The 26,041-nt window shown below is 46.8% G+C and overlaps 1 pseudogene across 1 annotated transcript in view; it reads right to left on the bottom strand.

Moving 5' to 3' along the window:
* LOC149336304 (complement C3-like) overlaps positions 1 to 26,041 on the bottom strand; it is a 107,200-nt pseudogene that overhangs the window by 21,255 nt on the left and 59,904 nt on the right. Inside the window, exons 20-24 of the transcript XR_016284511.1 lie at positions 24,988 to 25,089; positions 18,286 to 18,474; positions 16,825 to 16,900; positions 7,572 to 7,728; positions 1,755 to 1,841 (exon numbers count right to left, since the gene is read on the bottom strand). The product of XR_016284511.1 is annotated as a complement C3-like (transcript). The remainder of the gene's footprint in view (positions 1 to 1,754; positions 1,842 to 7,571; positions 7,729 to 16,824; positions 16,901 to 18,285; positions 18,475 to 24,987; positions 25,090 to 26,041) is intronic.

Raw genomic sequence — 26,041 nt, 5'->3', positions numbered from 1 at the left:
CCCAAGCCAGCCAAATTCCTGCTTTTCAACTAGTTTATTTATTTTTTTATATTTGTTTATTTAATAATACTGTTGGCCTGAGGCCATTACAGGGTGATTACAAGACAATAAGTACAAAATAGTAGTACTGCTATGCTCAAAACAGCTCATGCAATTCAAGAGTGCAATCAATGGCACAATCACAAAGCAAGAGATAAGAGAAATTCATCAGGGTGTCGCCATCTTTCCACAGCCGCAAAACAAATACATTATAGCCAGGAACAAATGTACATTTTCAAAATAACCACACCATCAGTAAAGTATTATGTATTTTGAGCAACAGAAAAAAATACCAGTTAGTCTTGATTGAAATACATTTACAGTGGTTGCTGTTAGTATTTCATAGAGTAATGCATTCCACTCGTCTATTCTGGGAAAAAACGAGTACTTATATCTATCTATTCGTGCTGACAAGGGTTGGATGTGGTCTTGGTGGCTATATCTGACTGTTCGAGACATACGCTGCTTCATATTCTGTTGAGAGTTCAAGTTAAATGACTTATGGTTAATCAGATAGAGAAATTTTATTCTAGCTATCCTTCTGCATTGTGAAAGCGAAGAAAGGTTAAATTTCTCGAGCATTTCAGTTACTTAGTCCGTTGGATGATATTTGGATAAGATGAGCCTCACTGACCTTGTCAATTCTCTCTATCTGGTTCTTTTTGAAAAGGTCCTACATGATACTCAGATACTCTAATGTGGGACGGACAAAAGTCAGGTATGCAGCCAATTTATTTTTTCAGGAGCGAGTTTCAACTTCTGTCTCAAGTACCAAAGCTTTTTTTTTTTCAGATGAATAGCATATGTTATTTATGTGCGCTTTCCAGCTGTCATCAGATATGGTTACCCCTAAGTACTTGAAGCGATTTACATTGCTTATGAGCTTACTGTCTATCTCATAATCGAGAGACTAGATATTTTTCACTTATTTTCATTTTCCACTTGACACACCCGTCACTAATAATTTGTAACCTGGTCTTTAAGGCGAACTGGTCGTTGTGAGGTGGCTACTTTGGTGTAAATTAATCAGTCGTCTGAAAAAGTCGAACCTCTTCCATCGCTTCCAGCAGGCCTTTGCCTTCCAGTACGCAATGTGTAAAAACCCATGAAAAGATTTCGGCACTCACGTTGGCTTTGCGATTGCTTCGTGCAGTATTTGAAGACCCTTGTCTTCACTAGAAAACCATTCACAGCGGTAATTGATGTGTCAGTGAATGGTTGCGAAGTTTATAATTCTTTATGCGGATCTATCACCAGTTAGATTACTACAATTTTGAAATTTATAACAAGTCAGGTGATACTACTTCGATTTCGGAGATGCAAACATAATTTAGTTTCCAACTTTTGAAAGCACGAGCGATCAACAGAGCTTTACAGCGCAATAATTGTATTCCACACTAAGTAATGTGAACTGCGTGTTAACACAGATTTAAAAGCGACCATTCAAGGCTTACATAGTACATACTAATGTATATACTACGTATATATTGGACACAGGGCTCGAGTGCATATTTACTCCAGCTATATCTTTAATTGAAGAAAATAGTGCACTTTTAACTGAACTAATGCCAAACGAAGAGTAATCAGAGAAAGCGGACCCTTCGCTGGCAGAAACTGCATGTTAGTGTCTCTATAGAAGTTCAAGACTGCACTAATGCCAATCTCTCCACATGTACACTAACACTCGCACAAAGAAAGCAGCCTGTCAAGCTTACCTGTGGTATGGGTGCCGATGTAGACGCGCATTCGTGGAATGTAAGCAGAACGAATGCTGTCATGGCTGCTGTGCCGTGCGCGCTGCCCTGCAAGTTGTCAGTGGAAATCCAAGAAAGAGGGATCAATGAATTGGGCGCTACGAACATAACATAGCCATACCCAACAATTGTGCGAACGAAAGATCACTAAGAAGATTAGATGTTATGGTAAAGCCAACTATGATGCCATGAATATGGAATTATCTGTTTTTACTAACAACTTTATCAACAGTTAAGAACAATTGAAGCAAATTGTGTCATATTCAAGAATGCACTTATTTCCCTAATTGATAAATTCATCCCAGTTGTAACTTTAAACTACCGCAACAATGCGCCCTGGTTCAGTTTAAAACTGTGTCATCTCAACAATAAAAAGAAAAGGCTGTACAGAAAAGCAGATAAAAACCGTGCTTCCGAATCATGGTTAAAATATAAGCAATGTGAAAAAGAGTATCAGTCCCTGCCAACATCTGCGCGTCATCAGTTTTTCAATCCCGACTTTTCAGCTATATGCTTCGAGCTAACCCTCAGAGATTCTGGCGTGTAATCAATCCTCGTTCCTTCCCTGACATGTTCTCACAAATAACGATAGTGAAGTGGTCCTTGAATAAGCTAGAATGCGCTGAACTCCTGAACAACTATTTCATATCTGTTTTCACTAGGGAAAGTATCATCTCATGCCCTGACATAAAATACAGTATTGGTAGCTCTATGCCAGAAGTAATCGTCAGTGAATCTGGTATCTTTTCATTACTAAGTAAACTCAAACTTTCGTCATCTTCTGACCTCATCGGGTTTAATAACAAAATGCTTAAAAACATGGCACCTACTATAAGCCCAATATTATCAGCTCTCTTCTCGCAATCTCTATCCACAGCTACTATTCCAGATGACTGGCGCATTGCCAAGGTCACACCAATCTTCAAGTCTGGCGAGTGGTCTTCACTACTGAATTACCGCCCAACAAGCGCCATATGCAAGCTTCTAGAGCATGTGTTACACACCCAGATCATTAACTATTTAGAAGAACATAACATCATACATGAGTATCAGCACAGTTTTCGGGAGGACTATTCATGTGAAACAGAGCTCGCGGGGTATATTCATGACATCCTTTCATCTATACACGCTGGCTTTCAGGTTGATGCTGTCTTTCTTGACTTCTCCAAAGCATTTGGCCGGGCCCGCATTACCGGCTTTTCAAAAATTAGCAAGTCTTAATCTTCATAGTAACGTACTCAATTGGATAAAAGACTTTCTTTAATCTTGGATACAACTTACCTCCGTTAATAATAGCAACTCTTCTTTTGGCTCTGTAACGTCCGGTGTCCCTCGAGGCAGTGTGATTGGTCCCCTGTTATTTCTTATTTTTATTAATGATTTACCCGCATGTGTTTCTTCCTCTATTAGATTATTTGCTGATGTCTGTGTGCTTTATCGTAACATCTCCAATGACACTGACAGCTTTGCTTTACAATCCGATCTAAATGCAATAAGTGAATGGTGCTCTTCTTGGTTGATGCCTTTAAATCTCTCTAAAACCAAAACCATGTCCTTCACCAATCATGTAACCCGATTTCAAAGTTCCTATAAGATTAGCAATGAAGCAATCGAACTTACAAACACATATAAATATCTTGGACTCCAGTTACAGTCAGACTTATCTTGGCATCACCACATCAATCTCACCCTTGCCTCTGCTAACCGCTCATTGGACCTTCTTAAACGCAACCTTCAACACGCTCCTGCCCACTTGCGCAAACTTGCCTTCACCACCTTAATCCGCCCTAAAATAGAATACGCATCAGCCATTTGGTACCCCGACCAAACCTACGTCATAAATAACATAGAAGCCTTGCTAAACCGTGCGGTATGTTTGATTTATTCCTACTATTTACGGAATACCAGTGTCACAGCTTTAAAAGCACGCGCTCAATTAAAAGAACTCGCTTTTCGCCGTAAACTTGCCCATCTTTCACTTTTTCATAAACTTTATCATCACCCATCTCTGCATGAAGATTTCTTTCAGGAACCTGCCGCCAATTTTCCACGCCGTGATCATCCTTTTAAAGTGAAGCGCACGCCATGCCGCACATTCCTTTTTGCAACATCATTCATACCACGCACAATCATCGAATGGAACCTCTTACCATCCAATACCGCTACCGAATTTAACACATCTAAATTTCAAGAACTGATCGCTGCTTTGGATACCATCTAACGACATCGACAGTTCTAGTAGTGCCCTCCTTTGCCATCCCATTTGTTATAATGCCCATGTCACTCAATGCATTTAGATTTAGTAATTCACCTGTTGTTGTTTTGCACTCTATATTTCTTGTTCATATTTGATATTTATTTGCATGACTGTGTATAATAATTTGTGTTTTACTGTGGGCTTTTTTTATGTCACATTACAAGTTTCCTTTCTATTGCCCACCTCCCCTATGAAGTGCCTTTAAGGGTATTTTGAATAAATAAATAATATAATAAATAAAATAAATTGTGTACAAAAGTAATTCTGAACTGAAAATAGTTTGTAAAGCAAATGTTTTCATGCATTGTAAGATTGCATACAGCAATCAATACGTACGCACATCTCCCGTATGTAGGCTCATGTTTTTTGGTATTAACATTTTATGATCGTCTAAAGCCCTCCCAATAATTTTTTTTATGACAGTCTTAACTGCTCCATGCGAGCGATGGAACACTTTAAAAGGAATATTTTGCCGCACATCAGAAGAATGCACCATTACCTACAATATTCCCAAAACAGTACCTTACAACTTTTCAATATTCAAAATTTCTGTCTAATAATGTTGGCGTCAAAAGGTCTATAAAAGGTTCCGACTCGCTTAGAGTCATGTGGAACAGTGTCACTTCTAGACTGACCTGTGCAGAGCACTTATGTTCACTGCTTAAACCTTTATTGCAGACTGGTGGTAGCAGTGTGTGATAATGCTGTACTAATGCTGTGCGTTAATATTTTATGGCACTTTTATGTGTCAGTACTCGACGCCAAGAGCCCATTCATAGAGTATTGCGAGTGCACTGCAATCCTGGTGGGCAAGCGCGCTTCGACGAAGGCTACCACCTCGCCTGATCGAACACACCGCCAGTTCGATATCTGATTCCAGTGGACACAACAAGAGACAGGGAGGCATCAGTCGACAAGTTCCTTCCCTTCGAAGTAAGAAAAAGCCGGCGAGGTGAGTACATGAACCAAGAAGGAAAGAGAGCCCGGAGGAGAAGCATCGTTAATTAGTTCGATAGGATTAGAAGCCGCATGAGTCCATAATTCGTATTTGTTTATAAATTCCGCTCATTGGCAGGAGAGATACGGCGTCATCAGACCAGAGTATATCTGTTTCTTGGAGGAAAGTGACGTCATGAGACGGCAGTATATCCACTGGCTTTAGAAAAGTGAAGCTACCTGAATGGAAGTGGCTTCACTCCGGGTAAAGGTATCAGCAGCTGCTAATACTATCACATTGCCAACATACAGGGTGTTTCATCTAAGACTTTCTGCAATTTTTAAAAATAAGCTATTTGAATTAGATGCGCGCTTTTTCTGGCATAGCATTGTCAGTGGTGTAGTAGATCATAATTCAACTAAGACGTGCTAACTAGCAGGCTTGTTAACCAATATTTAATAGTTAACTTTTAAACTATTATAGTTGGGCTCCTTAATTATTGACAGGCATGCAGCCCACTGTAAGTAATGTCCATATCCGTTTTTAGAATTTCGAGAACGCGATTATCCTCGGCGCTGTGGCCCAACAAATTTCGCCTACATCGCGCCAAAATGCATGCAGTTTGAGAAGCTTGCAGGCAAAGCAACCTCTCCAGTGAACCTAACTCGTCGAAAAAGCCAAAATTTGTTGGGCCACAGCGCCGAAGATAATCGCGTTCTCGAAATTCTAAAAAACAGATATGGACATTGCTTACGGTGGGCTACATGCGTCTCAATAATTAAGGAGCCCAACGGTAATAGGTTAAAAGTTAACTATTAAATATTGGTTAACAAGCCTGCTAGTTAGCACGGCTTAGCTGCGTTATGATGTACTACACCACTGACAATGCTATGCCAGGAAAAGCGCGCATCTAATTCAAATAGCTTATTTTTAAAAATTGCAGAAAGTCTTAGGTGAAACACCCTGTATAATGTAATTAGGTGTCCCTGCGAATTTTTTTTTCCCATAATACGCCAATTTTTTTCAGTCATCATCTTGTGTAAGACAAGGCGCTTTAAGCATAATAACACCTAGAAGAGATAGCTGCTCTCACTTTCAAAAAGCTGGCGAAATGAGGACAGTCAATTGCAGAGGCCCTGAAACACCTATGGAGCCCACTATATAAACTCACTCAGTCGCTAGACTGTGTTATCATGAACATCTGAGGCAAATAATAAACTTCTACACGCAGAAAGGAAGATACAATCGTGCTAGAAGTCGAATTAATCCTTTTAGATTCACGGGGACACCTAGCATTACCAGCAGTACGAATTAATCGCCCTTTTACACTCTGTATCAGAGTCGATACTGTGTGGATTACAGAGTTAACAAAAGTAGAAAAAAAAGGCAACCACAGGTCACCAGTTTTATCAAAACCCATGACCTCCAGATGTGGTGTATGGTATTCTACTGACTGGCCGGCGACCTACGGCTGCCCAAGCTTCTATAAAAACTGTGAGAATCAAGGTTCTTCTCCAAGGTTCTTCTGTGTTCAACAAAGAAGGGTTTTGAAATAAAGGGCTCGTTGTAATTTACCTGTTAAGCAGGACAGCAGTTACGGAATCCAAAGAATCGGGGAATGCTTTTGCGGCGATAATTGCAGTGCAACATTCCCCAAAAGTAACAGAAAAGTTTGTACGTAGGTGAGGGAAAGCGGATGAGAGTGAGGATGGAAGCTGGAAGCGTCGTTCGTTGTCTTCATGAGGGGCGCTTCTCACCCGCCATCACGTGACGATCCCTGAGCGCATCCTGAGTCTTGCGCTTTGTGCAGACTTTGTTTATATTTGGTGGGAGCGCAAGGTTTAAGACGTCACAAAACACCTCAAAACGCCTCTCGGATGCAGCACGTGGCGCGTAGGTAAGATCCTCCAACTATGCAGTGGGTTTTTCACATGCAGCTGCAGGGACGCTTTCACATGCAGGGACGCTTCTGGCAATCACACTGCCCTAGATACGTCCGTAAATCTGTGCCCACACATTCAGAGACAAAATCAGGAGATATCGCAAAAAAAATCTACACTATGAGGAGATGCAGCACAGCTCTCGTTTACCCACATAGCACTGCATTCTGCCGTGTAACCACTCTCAGGTTGGGCATTCCTCCACCTTGGCCATAATCTCCTCCTTTCTCGGTAGCCGCTCTCTGGGTTCTTTCTGTTGCAGCCACCTTCTTGTTCCTCATTTCCCCCTCTCGCCATAACCTCCGAAGTCAGTAGGCCAGCTGTCACCTCAAACCATCGCTCTCTCTTCCCTCTCTCGCTCTTGCTCTGTCTCCTCTCTCCTAAATGTGAGGAAGAGGATTTCTCTCTCTTTACTTACCTGTGCAGCCACCTGTCATGGTTGGCAGGGGCAATTCAATTTAATTGAGTTAACAAAAATTTGTTTACTAAACAATTAAGCTCCTACGGCGGATGCTGGAGATTCCACAGTAGAATGTTTGGCTACATGGCTCAACCAAAGCTATAAAAGCTTTTGCTGTAAAAAGTATTAAAAGAACACAGACTCTAATGTTAGCTAGTAAGTGTACATAGATAGCCGGCCTTACCAACAGTTCCCGGTGAAGAAATGGGCCATGTTCCTCGAAGTTGCCGTTAGCCTGTTGTTTTGTTGCAAGCCACAGCAGGCCTCTCTCTATGACTTCAGGGCTGATGTCGATAACGTTTCTTGCCTCGCAAAAGACGCGCAGCACGAATGCTGTCAACCTGTAATGAAGCACACATGCGCAAGATGTCGCCAATTTCTAACGGTTGTCTTAGTGCATTTGTGCGTAGGCTACTAATACTTTAGTATGTATGCATTATAACCGGTCCGGTCAGCAACTAGTCCCGGGGGTTGGGTGAGCAATAGGGTGCTTGTGCTTATACAGGGACATACGCACGTCTCACGGTGCGATTAAATGCATGTATCCGCCTCAACAGGCCCCACATCAACGGGTTGCCTACCACAGCGCATGCCCGCAAATCGTTGTTACCATTACAAGATCCTCTGAAACAAAATGCCGCCTCCAACTGATACCTAAATAGCCCTGCCCTGTGCCAGTCCCAACTGCACAATGGCAGCAAACATTACACCACCCTCTCATCACAAGAGTCTGTGCCATTCCACCATGTTTCCCTTTCCCAGTGATCTCCCCTGCCATTCTAAGGGTCATTCGAAACCACGTTCCACCCCATGTCCCAGCTGCATGGTCCCAACCTTTTCTTTTTATTTTGGCAAGGATATGATCAATACATGCTTATTAGTACACCAACGCAGCTCTGGTTGTGTCAGTAAGGGTATAATTATTTTCTCTTCATCACTCCATATTTTTTTTATTTATTTATTTATTTACAAATACTGCAGGCCCTTCTCGGGCCCATGCAGGAGTGGTTACAAAGGAGACAATACAGGGGAACAAGTTAGGTACATATATTATACAAAATAAAAATTCATCATCAATATGTAATGGTTATCTCATTTTGAATGGAAGAGGTAGCAGAGTGGTTTCAGCAGCCACGTTGTGCCCAGCGAATACATTAGTTTAGACATTCATTAGATTGTTACTGATGGGTACGAACAACACCAGGCACAAAGACCAGACTTACAGACAGGGCCTATCAACTAATTTTGCTGTGTGGGAAATTCATTTTATATGAACTGTTAAAAAGATCATGACAATGCAAGTGCACATCAAAAATGGTGGCGTCAGGGTGCTTGAGTTAGCTTCTTTTCATCTATGGTAGGTGGGCACGTGCCGAGAGTCCAGGATTTTTACTTCCAACTTTATCAACGTAACTGACGGGTCTGTTGCACACGTGCATTTATTTTCTGATACTTTGCAAAAGGCTTCAAACCTGCATCTTATCCTGTGATCAAATTCATTTTATGTGAACTGTTAAAAAGATCATGACAAGGAAACAGTCTAACCTAACCTAACCTAACCTAACCTAACCCATCCCAACCCAACCGAACCCAACCGAACCCAACCGAACCCAACCGAACCCAACCGAACCCAACCCAACCCAACCCAACCCAAACCAACCTAACCTAACCTAAGAATGGTTTCAACTTGTCCAATCTATAGCAATGAGCCGTAAGGTTGCCTGGCACGGTCAACAAGCCGCTTAACCTGCGATCCTTCCGGACGCTTTCACTCAGGCTTCCTCCTATAAAACCGACATATGCTCGGCCACATGAAAGCGGTATTTCATATGCCACTTCGGTAAAGAAAGGCACGAACTTTGTCGTGTGCTTTACCCCACATTTACGGCACCATTTTCTATGTATTGTTTCAATTTTTTTACCATTTTAACAGTTCATATAAATTGGATTTCCTGGCGCCATAAAATCAGTCGATAGTTTTCACCCTGCATGTATAGGTTTTTAGCATCCGGTGTTGTTCGTACCCATGAGTAGAGCACTAACGCAGTGAAACATGAAAACTCAACTAGGCCCCTTTGCAGCTTTACTTTAGTTACTTTTCTCCGCGACTTATACTGGCAACAAAGCTGAAACTTACCGCGTCAAAACGCGCAATTTATTTTTAGCAGCATGATATAGTCTCCGCTTGCAGTATTAGTTTTCTTTTTAAATATACCGTATTTACTCGCATAATGCTCGCACTCGCGTAATGCTCGCACCCCCACATTGACTATCAAAAATTGGGAAAAATTTTTTCCCCGCATAATCATCGCACCCCCAAAATTACTGCCGCGAGCCGTCTGCTTCTCGTAGCGGTCGCCATCTATTGACCGCATTTTTTGTAGCAGTGCTGCTACGCGCGTCTTATCTTTTCTCTTTATCTTTCCTCTGATCTCTTAACTCTCCTCTATCTGCACTTGGCAGCGGTGGCTCGGCTCGAGCCAGTAGGCAGGCCCGTGCAATTTCCTTTTCATCCTTCTCTCAGTCACAACAACGTGCAGGCTGCGCCCCGGGACTCCGACTGCACAGGCTCGACGAAAAAGAGAGCAAGTGCACTTGGCGGCCTTGGCAACGCTCTCTTCCGCGCAAAAAAGCGGGTGCTTAGATTCGCATGCAGTTTTTTTTTCAGAATTTATTCCCGAAAATAGGGGGGGTGCTTAGATTCGGGGGGGGGGGGGGCGCTTAGAATCGCGAAAATACGAAAACACCATGGTTGGGTGCGCTTGCTACTAGGCGGTGGTACTGTGCTATCATCCGCTGCCACCGCCGCTACCGCACTCACCACCGTTTTGCGAAGGTGTCTCCAGCTCTCCTGTGTCTCGTAGGCCTCGTTTGCCTTGTTTGCGTGTGGCACCGTGCTCTTTGTGCCGCTTCGCCATGGGACGCTACGGAAGCTACACAGCTGCTTTTAAGCTAAAAGCTATTGAGTATGCGTTGGAACATGGCAACCGCGCCGCCAGCAGAGTGACGGGAGGTTGCGCGCGGCAAATAAAGTGCTTTAGCAGCTTGAGCGTACGTTCACCTTGTACTTTCATAACGAAGGTAAGTTCCGCTTGAAAGTAATGTTTTAGTTATATTTACAATAGCGGACCTGACAATCCCGATCTCGCACCCATTCATCTTTTCATTTAACACTCCGAAACATTTGCTTGAAAATTTTCCCCGCATAATTATCGCACCCCCAAACTTCGCGTTGATTTTCAGGGAAAAAAAGTTCGAGGATTACGCGAGTAAATACGGTAATACATTGTCAATATTTGTTATTTAAGTCATATTTCTTACACATCTGCCCCTTTCCAAAGTAGAAAGTCGACGAAAAACAGTTTTCTTGATTACAACAAATTCACTAGGCACATTTAGTTACAAGGAACCTCAATAAATGGCGCCAGATGCTCCAGCGATCAAATGAGGTTACCGCGGAAAGAGCAATGCACCAGGCGTCATGGCGCACCCCTGTACGCTGGAACTATCTGGCGGAATGACACAGGTATGTGAACGCTCACCCCTGTTTCCTTCCCTTCGTTGCCAAGAAATGCTGTCGCTAAGTGTAGGTTCCCTACACAGTGCCGCTGCCCATGCACTGGTTTTCCAGAGGTCAAGCTTTCCCACGGCCTAGTGCTTGCGTTTTCCTGGACAGGAATGCTACGGAAAAGAATATTTACTGAAACTACCACAGCGGCGGCCTGGTGGTTAGAGCATCTGCCTCGAATACGCATGGTGCTAGGTTCAGTCTCCAGTGCCACCGACTACCAGTCAATTTGTGACGGGTAGAAACTTTCCCAATGCCTAGTTGTTCTGTATCAGCCAGTCGCTCTGATAACATTGTAACGGAAATGACGTGTGCCTGACCGGCATGCAGCGTTACCTATAAAAGGACGCTGCTGATTCTCTGATTTATCTGATTTTTTCAGTAGCGTCCGCTCCGCCGGACGTCTGTTGCTGCGACGCGCGTCTTTTCTTTTATTTTCCTTTTTCTCTTTCCTCTGATCTCTGAACTCTCCTCTATCTGCACGTGGCAGCGGTGGTGGCTTGGCTCGAGCCAGTAGGCAGGCCCGTGCAATTTCCTTTTCATCCTTCTCTCAGTCACAACAACAACAACAACAACAACAAAGAGCTTTTTGCGTTGCTGCCACTGAAACGTCTGTCTGCTGCTTAGAACAGAACATCTGGCGACGAGGATGGGATCCGGCGCGCAGTAAGCCGCCGCCGGCCAGCAGCAGTCACGAGGCTTAACCGCCTACGGTGCAAGGCGACACGGAGCCCTTGCAGCCACGATTTCATCGGAGACCAGGAGTAACGCAAGAACGCCGGAGGAGCGCAGGAACGCCAGAGGAGGGCAGGAACACCAGAGGAGGGCAGGAACACCAGAGGAGCGCAGGAACGCCGGGGGAGCGCAGGAACGCCGGGGGAGCGCAGGAACGCCGGGGGAGCGCAGGAACGCCGGAGGAGCGCAGGAACGCAGATAAGTGAAATTTGTTCATTATCGCAGAACCTGGACATGGTCCTAAGCTCGGCAGAATGCCCGAATTCAACCCGAAAATCGACAACATACGCTCGTATTTTGAACGCTTCGAGAACTTCGTAGACATAAATGATGTCTCTGCAGACAAGAAACTGAAGTTGTTTCTGAACGTACTCGGTGCGCAAGCATACGAAGAGCTATTTGCCTTCTCAGAAGACTTTCGAAGAAATTAAACAGCTTCTGGAAGCTCACTTCAGCCCAGCTCATTAAATTATCGCAGAGCGTTGTAAATTTAATCGCCGAATGCAGCAAGGAAATGAAAGCGTCAGAGATTTCATCACTGAACTGAAGCATCTTGCAAGAGATTGCAATTTCGGCACGTTTTTAAATGATGCCTTAAGGGACAGGCTTGTCGCTGGTTTGCGTGACGAGGAAACGCAACGGGCTCTTTTTGCACAGCCTGACTTGACGTTCGAGCTGGCGTGCCAAACGGCGCTAGATAAAGAGCTAGCGGCACAACAGGCAAAGCAAATGCATGAGTTTGACACAAAACCGTGCAGCGTCAACGTCATTCAGGGCGAACGTCGCCGTGATCAGGAAAAGAAATCGAGGACGGTTGCATGGCCAAAAGATAAACGCGAGGAAGAGCGGCGAAGTGCTTGCAAGCATTGCGGAAAGCGTCATGCGAGAGAAAAATGTTTGGTATCACAACCACACCTGCAGAAATTGTAACAAAATAGGGCATTTGCAAGCCGTCTGCAAAAGCGGAGCCAAAGCAAAAGCTGTCAGATACGTCGACACCACGGACGACGAATCCGAAGACTTGAGTTGTCAGACTGTGTTCTGCTCGGGCAAAAGTTCAAGGGGCTACAGCGTCGACCTGAACATTGAAGGGAAGACTGTTTCGATGATAATTGACACAGGTGCAGCGGTCACGATCGTACCAGAGCAGTTCTATAAGCAGTGTTTCCCGCATGTTAAATGTGTGGAATCCAATGTGTCGTTGCGCACTTACACCGGAGAAAGGCTGAAGGTAATTGGAAAAGCAAACGTCTTAGTCAAGCAGGACGCAAGTGAAATCTCTTTGCCTGTAGTGGTAGTGAAGGGAAAGGGAGCGCCGATGCCCGCTCTCATGGAAGAGACTGGCTGGAAAAACTGCAGATAAACTGGAAAGCAGTATGCAGCCTGTCCACGGATAAGTCATTGGAGCAGAGGGTAGATAGAAGCCTTACGGAAAAGGTATCCCGAGGTTTTCAAGAGCACCCCGGGAGTCGTCAAAAACTTCGAAGCTCGCATCTTTGTAAAGGAAGGGGCTCAACCAGTGATGCCATTTGCCATCAAAGAGGAAGTAGCAAAGGAGCTGGAAAAGCTCGAGCAAGCCGGAATACTAAAGAGGGTCACGAAAAGTGACTGGGCAACGCCTCTGGTGGTGGTCGCGAAGAAAGGCGGCACAGGATTAAGGTTATGCGGCGACTACAAAGTCACGGTTAATCCTGTTCTAAAAACTGACCATTACCCTTTGCCATTGCCGGAAGATTTGTATTCCATGCTCGCAGGAGGTAAAATCTTTTGCGTTCTGGATCTATCACAAGCCTATCAGCAAGTGCCGCTTGCTGAGGAAAGCAAAGTGCTGTTAACCGTAAACACTCATCTCGGATTATTCCAGTTTCAGCGCATATCATTCGGCATCTCTAGCGCACCCGCTATCTTTCAGTCGTTAATGGATGAAGTCTTAAAAGGGATTCCAAAAGTGGGTTGCTATATCGACGACGTCATCGTCGTAGGCGACAATATGGACGACTGTCAAGAAACTGTGGATAAGGTACTTCAATTACTGGCAAAGCACAATATCACTGTAAAAGAACAGAAATGTGAATTTTTCAAGCAGTCCGTCGTTTATCTTGGACACAAAGTGACAGCTGATGGTATTTTTCCAACATCAACAAACATAAAAGCCATCACGGAAGCACCTCAGCCAAGCAACGTAACTGAGCTACGAGCCTTCTTGGGTCTGCTGAATTTCTACGCCAAATTCATCAAAGATTTAGGCACAGTAGCTGCACCAATGTACGATCTGCTAAAAAAGACACGAGTTGGGCGTGGACGGACGAATGTTCAAGATCATTCGTGGAAGCCAAGCAGCGTCTTGTAGACAGTCAAGTTCTGACTTTTTACGACGTGAAAAAGCCAATCGGTTTAAGCTGCGACGCGTCGGCCTACGGGCTTGGGGCAGTAATTTTTCACGTCATGCCTGATGGTTCGGAAAGACCCATTTCATTTGCCTCCAGAACATTGAGTGTAGCGGAGCGCAACTATGCGCAAGGCGAGAAGGAAGCCCTAGCATTAATTTTTGGTCTGAGCAGGTTTCATAGATACCTGTACGGGCGCAAATTCATGCTGCGTACAGACCACCAACCACTGTTGGGGATTTTGGCATAAGATAAACCAATTCCTTCTTTGACTGCTGCTAGGATTCAGCGCTGGGCTATCACCTTAGCAGCTTATCAGTACACACTGCGCTACAGGAACGGCAAAAACATGGAAGTTGCCGACGCTCTTTCAAGGCTTCCACTTCTGGTCAAGCATAAAGAGGACACTGAAGAATGTCTTGCAGTGTTTGAGTCAACGCCTCTCACTGCGAGCCAGGTTGCTGCTGCGACTAAAAGGGATCGCCTTCTTTCCAAAGTCGTGCAGTTCACCTTATCTGGCTGGCCCGCGCACCACGATTATAAATTTCAGCCCTTTTACGTTCGTCGAAACGAACTATCGTATGAGCAAGGCTGCATCACGTGGGGCCAGCGAGTGATCATTCCGGACAAACTTCGAGAAGCAGTATTAACATTGCTACATGAAGAACACTCTGGAATGAAAATGCTTGCTAGGTCGTTTGTTTGGTGGCCGTTGATTGACAAGAACATTGAAGACACTGTCCGTCAATGTACAGTGTGCCAAACGACCATGCCTGCGAAGGCACCAGGGCCATTGCATCCATGGACTTATCCAACTCGTGTTTGGCAGAGAGTCCATGTCGATTTCACCATGAAGGATGGCTCGAACATGTTCCTTCTAGTAGACTCTTACTCAAAATGGATAGAAGTAAAATGCCTCCGCATTATGACGACGTCGAAAACAATCGACTGTCTCATGGAGATATTTGCAGCGTATGGCTACCCGCAGGAACTGGTCAGTGATAATGGACCTCAGTTTACTGCGCAGGAGTTCTCCAATTTCACCTCTTCTCACGGGATTCGCCACACGCGTACGCCACCCTACCACGCTTCATCGAACGGGGCAGCAGAAAGGCTAGTTCAGACGACAAAGGCCACTCTACTCAAGCAAGTGCTGCACGATAACTTAACAGGGCAGAACAGAACTCTGCACCAACGACTTAACGACTTCTTGCTTGCTTACAGGAACACCCCGAACTCCGTAACAGGAAGAACGCCGGCTGAGCTGTTCCTGAAACAACCCCGAGTGAAGCTTTCGCTCCTGAAGCCAAGTTTTGTGCAGGACATGCGCAGCCGCCAAGCCAGAGACGCCACTCATCGCAACGAGGGCCGAGGAAGGGACCCGCAGATGGAAGCCGGTGATGCAGTTCTCGTCAAGACTACGAGAGGGGAAACCCTGTCATGGGAGGAAGCGGTCATAATGCAACGTGTAAGAGACTCTACGTTTGTAGTCAAAGTCGGTGACCAGTTTCGTTTTGTGCATATCGACCACTTAAGACCCAGCTGGATATCGGGTGCAAAGTCATCACTCCATCCCGACGTCGCAAAAGAAGCGCATCCTGAGTCCACTCCAAGTGCCGCTGTTCAGCGAGACTTCCCATCAGCTCCCGCGAAAAAAGATTCCCCTGCTGGCTCCGTGATTAGTGGTCCCACTGCGGACAAGCTTGAGGATATTCGCTTAGATGACGCCACTTCAAATGAGGAACCAGCATCGCAGCCTGAGGAAAGACAGATGGCAGCGCAGCCTTCAAGTTCCACCGCATCAACCATGGCTACACCCGAAGAAGCCCATTTGTGAAGAAGTAATCGCACAAGACGTCCTCCTGATCGCTATCAAGCCTCCAGTTATGAACGCGGAAATAAACGCGTGTAGCTTTGATTAAGGAGGAAGGAATGTTGTGTATCAGCCAGTCGGTCTGATAACATTGTAACGGAAATGACGTGTGCCTGACTGGCATGCAGCGTTACCTATAAAAGGACGCTGCTGCCTTGAATAAAGAGCTTTTTGCGTTGCTGCCACTGAAGCGTCTGTCTGCTGCTTAGAACAGAACACTAGTGATTGACTTTTCATGAGAAAAACTTACGAGAAAAAAAAACTGATGCTTCAGTTGCAGGCGTGAGTACTTGCAAGAAAGTACTATCGGCAAGCAATGAAACGCGAACAAGACGACTGAGCCACAGGCAGCAAAATAAGAAGCTCTCAGCAAAGGGAAACTCAATTCTAGCTCACGTTAATTTAACTTCGAAAGCACGAAGACTCTTCTTCAGAAGTCTTAATCAACCTCGTTTCTACTTCCTCTCCAGGAGCTAATCAGTTAGTGTTTTTGTGCTGCCATCTCACTTTTCTTGTTCGCGTTTCATTTGTTGCTTATAGTACCGCGTGCACGACTAACGGCTTTCCTTTCACACGCTCTCAGAAAGCCGCTGTCAATAGCTTCGCAGTTCTGGGAAAATGCACTCATATTCATTCTTCATCTGACATCGTAAAGCTGGAACTGGCTACGCATTCTTGGCCGAGACCTGCGCATTGAGTGTTATTCTATGTAACTGTGCAAAAGGCATGAAAACATAAATAGAAATAAAACTTTCATTCCGTGAAAACATTTTACACATTATCAGAACCAGTTTCTCAGTAATCTGTAAATCCCATAGCCAGTTGCACAAAAATAAGGGGCATTCATGGATAGGGATAAAAGAGGGTTACTAACCACACATTTCCTGGCCCATTCTGGAAAGTAGAAAATGATCCGTTGTCATTCTTAAACGCCAGTTGTTGCTCGTATCCTGCAGACATAAGGTATAAATGGGTCAAGAGGACTGCAGAACCTTAGGAAGGAAAAAATGCTTGCAATTTCCAGACACGCTTGTTAGAGCAGATGAGCTAAAGCTCTTGATTATATGTAATACTCCCATTCAGATCACTTACAATCTGAGATAAGGTACTTTAAACTGCATTAAATGTTTGCATCAAAGCTGGTCCGAACAGTGCGTCAAGTCCTACCTTAGTGCACAAGTAATAGCCGGACGGAGCCTTCTCAAGTTTCTGGGTGAAAATAGCCTCCATATCCTTTTATAACATATTGACAGCTACACCTTATGTCATAGAGCAATTCCCCGAAATAAAAAAAAAAAACTCCAGTCCTGCTAAACATTGCTAACAACTTCATCCATTCTTGCTCGAGGTTCCCCCTGCTGTGTAGTAAAAACTATATCAGGCAGAGGAGCGAGGTGTGTTAATTGTGAGGATGTCACTACATAATTCGTTGACTGATACCCTGAAATCTCAATACATTCGTCTTTTTTTGCCTTGACTCGAGGCGAGGTTGATACATTTCGAACTATTGCTTCCCACAGCACTGGTGGGTCTTGTTGTATGCTTGTTGTCAGTATACCTGCGCTCTCTCCGTACACATGCGTTGCCTCATATACAGTGTGCAGTACGTCACGTTGCCCTAGCTTAAAAATTAGCCTTAGTCTCTGACGGCACAAGCTATGTTATGTTGTCGGCAGGAACCACACAACAAGGACACCTTTCACAATTAACCGTCCTAATACTAGCTGTGTTAAAACACTTGCTATTAACTTTGTATCGACTTACTAGTCTCTAAAAATGTTCGGCTCTATGGGGCACAATTGTGGAGGCTAATGAAAAGGGAAGTTAAGGGCGGTGCAGCGAGCTATAGAAAGAAAAAATGATAGGCGTAAGAGGGCAGAGTGGGTCACGGATCAAACACGGGTTAGTGACATTCTCGTCGAAATCAAGAGGAACAAATGGTCATGGGCAGGGCATGCAGTGCGAAGACAATATTGCCGATGGCCGTTAAGGGTAACAGAGGGAACAGACTGGATTCAAAATTAAGGGAAGCGTAGCAGGGGGTGGCAGTAAGTTAGGTGGGCAGAGGAGATTAAGAAGTTCGCGGGGATAGAGTGACCGCAGGTGGCATATGACAGTGTTAATTGAAGAGATATGGGAGAGGCCTTTGCCCACAGTGGGCTTAGTCAGGCTGCCGCTGCTGCTGGTGATGATGATGAAAAATTACATTTTGCCTTCGAAGCCCTTTTTCCTAGGTTTCAGCACTTTTTTTTCACGCTCAAAGGGAAACAGATGTGTGCAAGAATCCGAGGGTCAGCAGATCTGTTCAAAACCTGAGCAATTTCGTCTGACTTACCTTTCCGCACATAGATTAAAGCCGTGTTGAGCAACGTCTCGTCGAGCATGTTTTTCATCTTGAGATAGTTGTATGCATACAGGACTCGAGCCATTATCATCATGTTCTGCTCTCCAGATCCCATCGGCATCGATATCAGCGAGCTGACATTTGAAATAACAGCTTCCGTCCATGCGGAGGGTTCGCTACCTGAAACATGAAAGAGGCAGAAAACAGTTTTTGCCTCAAATTTGGGTTGCTCGTGCAATGAGAGTGTATTCTAGGATTTGAATAGTAATTTGGGCGCTCACAGTGTACATAGTTCAGAAGCGCAATGTAATCATAATTTCGCTTTTCTTTAGGAACGCTAGGACCTCTGGTTTTTCTAAAGCTAAACTCGCCAATCTGAGGTTGAGTCTTCATTTTAATAGATGTAATAGATATCTTTTTTCTTTCTGTTATTTGCTAAACCTGTCCCTGTCTCAGCTCACATAGTTACTCCGAAATCATCAAGTTTTGCTGAATTTCACACTTTTTTATGCTAATAACTCGATTGCCAGAATTGAAGAGTGACAATTTCTTGCTAGTTTCTTCTACCCTCGGTTGGTGAACTCTAATATTGTACCACCCACCGCGTCCTCCTCTTCGTCCCCCTTCACGGAGGTCGTCCGAGAAGAAGTGCAACGTGCACTTTCTCCTCGCTGCACCGTCACCCCTCCTCCGGCACAGCCCGCCGTGACGTACGCCTCCGTCGTCCGTCGCTCGTCGCCGCCACCGCTCGACCACCCGTCCCCCCCTCTGCAGCCGTTGTCACCTCCTGCGCCTGTGTCATCCACTCGTCTCCCACAGCGTGGACCAAGCAAGGCCGACGCGTGGAGGACCCCCAATGACCGTCCGCTATGCTTCCACTGCGGGGAAGCCGGTCACGTCTATCGCCGCTGCCCTTATCGTGAGCTCGGTCTTCGCGGATTCCGACGAGATGCGCCCCGCCCCCGGTACGGCGAACAGCCTCGGGAAATTGAGGAATTTCTGCGCCATTCCCCGCCACCTGAGCGGCCTTCTCGTCGTGCGTTTCGCTCGCCGCCGCCGCGCCGCTTCGATTCCCCTCTGCGCGACCGTCGCGGAAGCCTTTCTCCTCGTCGGGAAAACTAAGCCCGGCGACGCCTGGAGGTGGCGTTGCCGACCGAGAATCTGTAAAAGAGCCTCCACGTACGACGTCCCGCTCCCCCTCACCGACCGACGACCTTTCCGCCGATCCTATAGCCGCCTCTGATCGCCCAGTGTACAATAATCTTGACGTCCTTATCGACGGCCACGCCACGACCGCCCTCGTCGACACCGGCGCCGACTACTCCGTTGTGAGTGGGGAGCTGACCCGCCGCCTTCGCACGGTACTAACGCAGTGGGATGGCCCACAAATCCGAACCGCCGGAGGCCACCTCGTCACCCCGGTAGGCCGCTGCACTTCTCGCGTTGAGATTAACGGTCTCACGTGCCCCGTTACCTTCGTCGTCTTGCAGCGCTGCTCGAGAGATATTATTCTCGGTATGGATTTTCTGACCGAGTTCGGCGCCGTTATCGACCTCGCTGACTGCCGCCTCACCCTTCAACGACCTTGCCTTGACCCGCCGAGCTCCGAGCCGACGTTCTCCGAGGCGCGCATCTTAGCGGACCACGTGACTTTGCCGCCTGACTCGAGCGTGTTTCTGCTGGTCGAGTCCGCACCGGTTGCCTCTGGCGAAGTTCTTCTTGAGGGTAGTGTGCAGCTGCTTCTTGACAGGGGTGTTGGTGTTGCTAGAGGTGTCACGCGCCTTCACTCTGGTTGCACCCAAGTCCTCGTCACGAACTTTCGCAGCGCTCCACAGCACCTCACCAAGGGCACAGTAATCGGCCTTATCGAGCGCCTCAGCGCCCCTGTCGACGCTGCGACCCTGTCTGCGGCTCCTTCCTGTCCGCCCTCTCCCCAACACTCGGTGCCGCCTTTAGGTGTCAGCATTGCACCGCAGCTCTCTGCTCAGGAGAGAGACGAGCTCGTCGCTCTGCTGGGTGAGTTCCACGACTGCTTTTCTACGTCACCTGGGGTTCGCCAGACGCCAATAGCCAAGCACAGAATAATTACCGACGACGCTGTCCATCCTGTTCGTCAGTCACCTTACCGAGTTTCGTTGAAAGAACGTGAAACCATACAACATCAAGTGCGCGAAATGTTGGCTGATGACATTATCCAACCATCTCACAGCCCGTGGGCTGCTCCCGTGGTGCTAGTGAAGAAAAAAGACGGCACCCTTCGCTTCTGTGTTGACTACCGGCGCCTCAACAGAGTCACGAAGAAGGACGTATATCCACTTCCACGCATCGATGACGCTCTTGATCGCCTGCGCCATGCCCGTTACTTTTCGTCCATCGACCTTAAAAGCGGGTATTGGCAAATAGAAGTGGATGAGCGCGACAGAGAGAAAACTGCTTTCGTCACTCCAGATGGACTTTATGAGTTCAAGGTGATGCCCTTCGGACTCTGTACAGCTCCAGCGACCTTCCAGCGCGTTATGGACACCGTGCTCACCGGCCTCAAATGGCAAACATGCCTTGTCTACCTTGATGACGTCGTAATTTTTTCAAGCACGTTTCATGAACATCTGGTTCGCCTAAAAGCCGTCCTTCAAGCTATCAGAAACGCCGGCCTCACCCTGAAGCCTACGAAGTGCCAGTTTGGCTATGACGAACTGAAGTTTCTCGGTAACGTCGTCAGTCACGAGGGCGTCCGTCCTGATCCAGATAAAACAGTGGCCGTCGCTTCCTTCCCGACGCCGTCAGACAAGAACGCCGTGCGGAGATTCCTGGGCCTCTGCGCTTACTACAGACGCTTTGTTCCCAACTTTTCAGATATCGCCGCGCCGCTTACTCGCCTCACGAAAGAGTCCGTCCACTTCCAGTGGTCTGATGAAGGGCAGATTGCATTTGACCATCTGAAACGGCGCCTGCAGGCTTCCCCTGTACTAGGCCATTTTGATCAGGACGCCGCGACTGAGGTCCACACTGACGCTAGTAACACGGGTCTCGGGGCCGTCTTGATCCAGCATCAGAATGGCGCCGAGCGTGTCATCGCATACGCCAGTCGTGTTTTATCGAAGGCAGAAATCAATTACTCGACAACCGAAAAAGAATGCCTCGCAGTAATTTGGGCGATCACAAAGTTCCGACCCTATCTGTACGGACGCCCATTCCAGGTGGTCACAGACCATCACTCCCTGTGTTGGTTGACCAATCTAAGGGACCCTGCAGGCCGACTTGCGCGGTGGGCTCTCAGACTGCAAGAATTCGACGTTACGATCGTCTACAAATCTGGTCGCCGACACACTGATGCTGACTGCCTGTCCCGCGCTCCCGTCGAATCTGCGCCTACTGATACGGACGACTTTGACATCTTCCTAGGTACTCTAGGTCCTGTAGATATGGCTGCGCGGCAGCGACTCGACCCCGACCTTCGCGCCGTGATCTCACATTTGGAGGGTCAAGGAGGCGTAGTTCCACGTCCTTTTGTGCGCGTACTGCCTCATTTATGCCTCCGAGGCAACATTCTTTATAAGAAGAACTTTGCCGAGAGCCCGAGGTCATGGCTTTTGGTTGTGCCCACTGATCTACGCGACGAAATTATGGAAGCGTCTCATGATGACCCCTCCTCAGGACATTTGGGGTTCAGTCGAACGCTCGCGCGAATACGGTCGAAGTATTATTGGCCACAACTTGACAAGACAGTTCGCCATTACACAAGACCCTGCCGCGTGTGTCAACGGCGCAAGACCCCACCCATGAAGCCTGCGGGACTCCTTCACCCCATCACGCCACCGCTCAGTCCGTTCCAGCAAATTGGTATGGACCTCCTCGGACCTTTTCCTCAGTCGCGATCGGGGAACCGCTGGATCGCAGTTGCGACGGACTACCTTACGAGGTATGCCGAATCACGTGCTCTGCCGTCATCAACGGCTTCGGATGTGGCAAAGTTTTTCGTCGAGTCCGTTGTTCTTCGGCACGGTGCCCCAGAGGTCCTTATCACTGATCGTGGTGCCGCGTTTGTGTCCGAACTTCTTTCCCAAATACTGAGCTTAAGCCATACCGCTCACCGCAAAACTACCGCATACCACCCGCAAACAAACGGGCTGACCGAGCGCCTTAACAAGACCTTGGCTGACATGCTCTCAATGTATGTAGACATCGAGCACCGAACCTGGGACGAAGTGTTACCTTACGTCACTTTTGCGTATAACACCGCAGTTCAAGAAACTACCGGATTTTCACCATTTCGCCTGGTGCACGGCAGGGAAGTCACTACCATGCTCGACGCTATGCTGCCCCACCAGCCTGACGTCTATACTCACGCCGATGCTCAACTCGTCGCCCAACATGCGGAAGAAGCCCGACAGCTGGCCCGCCTCCGCATCCAAGCCCGCCAGCAAGTCGATGCTCGGCAATACAACCAAGGCCATCGGGATCTTCAATTCAATCCTGGTGATCGCGTGTGGGTGTGGACTCCAATTCGACGCCGTGGCCTTAGCGAAAAGCTGCTCAAAAGATACTTTGGCCCGTACGAAGTGATTCGCCGTATAGGCGAGTTAAATTACGAAGTGTTGCCGATAGTAACGCGTGCGTCCCGCCGCCCGCCTGCCTCCGAGGTTGTTCACGTCGCTCGCCTCAAACCGTACTGTGACCGCTCGGAGCACGTGGCCTAACTCTTCGCGCCGTACGCGTTTTTCAGCGCTAATTTTGCTTCTCTGCGCATCGGGACGATGCGCTTTTCGGGAGGAGAGCAATGTCATGTGTGTTATTTTCCACCTAACGTCATCTTCAACGAGCGAGGAGCCGATCGCCGGCAAAGAGGAAGAGGCTCGGTGGGAAATCGCTCGTGAGCCCGGCCGCGACCGCTTGGACTGTACCTGGCGCCTGCTCTTCTGTGGTCTCCAGTGTCCCCACGACCCGCGTCGTTTGAACGACCCGTGACAATATGCTGTACCGAGTAACAGTGAGACCGGTCACGCTGGAGCAATGACAGAAAATGGATACAGTAAAGCACGTGGGAACAATTGCAAGCACATCTGGGGCTGACTGGCACATGCGGTCTTCAGCTAAGTGGTATTTTTCTACTTGAGTCACTGCCTGTAACTGAAGCAGCTGCGTTGGGTTTGAACCGATTCCTGATGTTCACTTGGTAAAATACTGTTGTGCAATGTCAGGAATTAGGAGAAGTAAGTACAGCTGACACAATGTAATGAACGATAGATGTGTCAACAGACGAGCACAAATATGCTTAGCACAGACAATGTCAGAATTGCTATTAACAATTTTCCCAAAGTGAAATGCCCAGCGTAGAATCAATTCCAGACACTCTTTCTCCTTTACACCAAAAACGTGTATAATACATAGTGTCATCGTACTTAGCGGAATTCACCGTATGTGCATTTTATCAGAACTACTGAGTTCAAAAGGCGAACCACACTTATAATTCAAAGGAGGTAGAGAAGCGCCTACAAGGCTCGAGGAGTATCGCTCAAGACCTGCCCGCCACTCCGCTTCCTGGCTTCTTCACAACAATGAGCCCCCTTGAGACTGCAGCGCCATTAAGCAAGGGAGTGCACAGCACAAACAAGGACGCGAAGATCACAAGCACAGACCCCGTCCTTTTTAACGCGACACTATTAAGAAAATCGTGTTGCAGAAAATCTAGCGTCATTGTAGGCACCGTCGGCATCGTTGACCATGAGCAAAAAATCCAAGAAAAATACTCAGAGAAGCTACCTAGGAGGCAGATGGGCCACCTGTGTCACGTAACCTTTTAGCATCATCACAACTTTCTCACCGGATTGTGATCAAATGGTGCACCTTGAGAGGTAGCAATTAAATTAATGATTGGTTGCGAGACGTTACTCTAGAAGAGCAACCTGGATCGCATGCGTGTGAACTCCAGGAGGAATATAAGGCTCACTCGTCAAGCGCGCAGTCAGTCACATCTCGGCTATTGTGCCGAGTGCATCACCAGTCTGATTGTCAGTCTGGTCGGCCAGACAACCTAGCAGTACCAGGGTCAAACAACCTGGCTGTATCACAGCGAAACAAGCTAGCTGTAGCACAGTTGCACTACTAGTGAAAGCTCTCGCTATCCTAAGTTAGGTGGAGCTTAACCAAGCTTATTTGCTATTTTAATATTTATTCGACATATTTTCTATAGGCCTTAATTTGAGGGTATCACATAAGACAGGGGAGGTGCTGGGGGTCAGTACGGAGTGCAAAATCTGAAACTCTAGTAATATCAAGGCAGTTAGAATTAAATACATAAGGCTTTAAGTATAGAAGCACTTTGCGGTGAGAGCGTTTAAATACATCATCGAGCTATTGTAAGCTTCGAGGATGTCTCTGCGCTGTTGGCTGTTTATAGAACTGCAAAGCTCTCTCTTGAGTTTCAAGATTGAGGAACTTAGGAGCAATGAACATCACCGTCCTGATTACAGTGTGTTGACATGTACGTAGCAAGCAAAATCTCCTCCTATCATATCTCCGCCAACAAGAATGTTCTTCATATGTGCATTGTATATAACCCACTGATCGGGTCTGTGGGGGAAGGGATCGGGGTGGTACATCTGTCAATGCTGTTTTATCCGCCCAGAGAAGTTAAAAATATCAGGAATTTTCATTCCACTTTCGCACTGAAATAAGTGCAACATCTTTACTCACCAGTGATCGACACACTGCAAGATTCAGTGTGCGGAACCGTGTCGGGAGGATACCATGGAATTATAGCGATTACTTGGTGTCGGTTGTCTTCATCCAGTATATCTGAAGACAAAAAAACACAATAATTATGAGAGATTACAAACAGGTTATGTACTGTGTATGTACCAGGTCTATGTACTGTGTATGTCGCCTCACTTGGGAGGAGTAGGAATCCGTGCGCTAGGCTTGGGCAAAGGTGCCTCAGCCTCCACCTGTTCCTGACCAGTGGCGCTACAACCAGTGACATCACTAGGCTGAACTGCACCCGGTGCGGAGGCCACACACATCACCCCTTTTTCTTAGACTGCACAGGTCACAGGAAGCAGTATGCGGCACGCCTTGATGGCCTGCAGTGGGTATAAGTTGTGCAGTTCCTTCAGGACGGCCAAAGAGAGTCATTGGGGGCCACAAACAGCAACTCAAGACCGTCAGAGAGGACACTGCAGCGCTACAGAGTTCCACCTCTGTGAACAAGAAGTCGTAGGGACATGTTTGAGTTTGAAGAGTCGAGGCTTTCAACGAGTGGCCTTATGAGAGGTCGTTGATTTGTCCAGCGGCTATGTTGAGAAAGTCATGTATGACAAAGAGGTGTGGCACGATGTTGGAAGTTGGGCGTCTCCACAAGGTGACGAGAAAAAGTGTCCGCATCGTGGCGCTGACCCGTGCACTTGTACGCCAGAATGAATAAATACTCTTTCAGGCAGAATGCCAACCACTTAGTGAAGTCATGAGGTCTTTGAGTGAAGATATTTAAGTGTACCAGGACCAAAGAACCTAACTGTATCACAGATGTACTACTAGTGAAAGCTTTCACAACCCTAAGTTAGGTGGAGTTTAACCCAGCTTATTTTTTATTTTAATATTCATCGATGTACCTTCTAAGGGCCCTTGTTTGAAGGTATCTCACGGGATAGGGGAGGTGGTGGTGGTTAGTATAGAGTGCAAAATAATAAACAATAAAAAGGCAATATCTAAAATGCTAGTAATATTAAGGCGGTTGAAGCTAAATACCCAA

Source organism: Amblyomma mixtum, chromosome 7, assembly GCF_055824585.1.
Source record: "Amblyomma mixtum isolate Tamu chromosome 7, ASM5582458v1, whole genome shotgun sequence".
In the NCBI taxonomy this organism is placed as follows: Eukaryota; Metazoa; Arthropoda; class Arachnida; order Ixodida; family Ixodidae; genus Amblyomma; species Amblyomma mixtum.
Note: the sequence above shows the minus strand (reverse complement) of the source record. Positions and strands in the feature narration are given on the sequence as shown.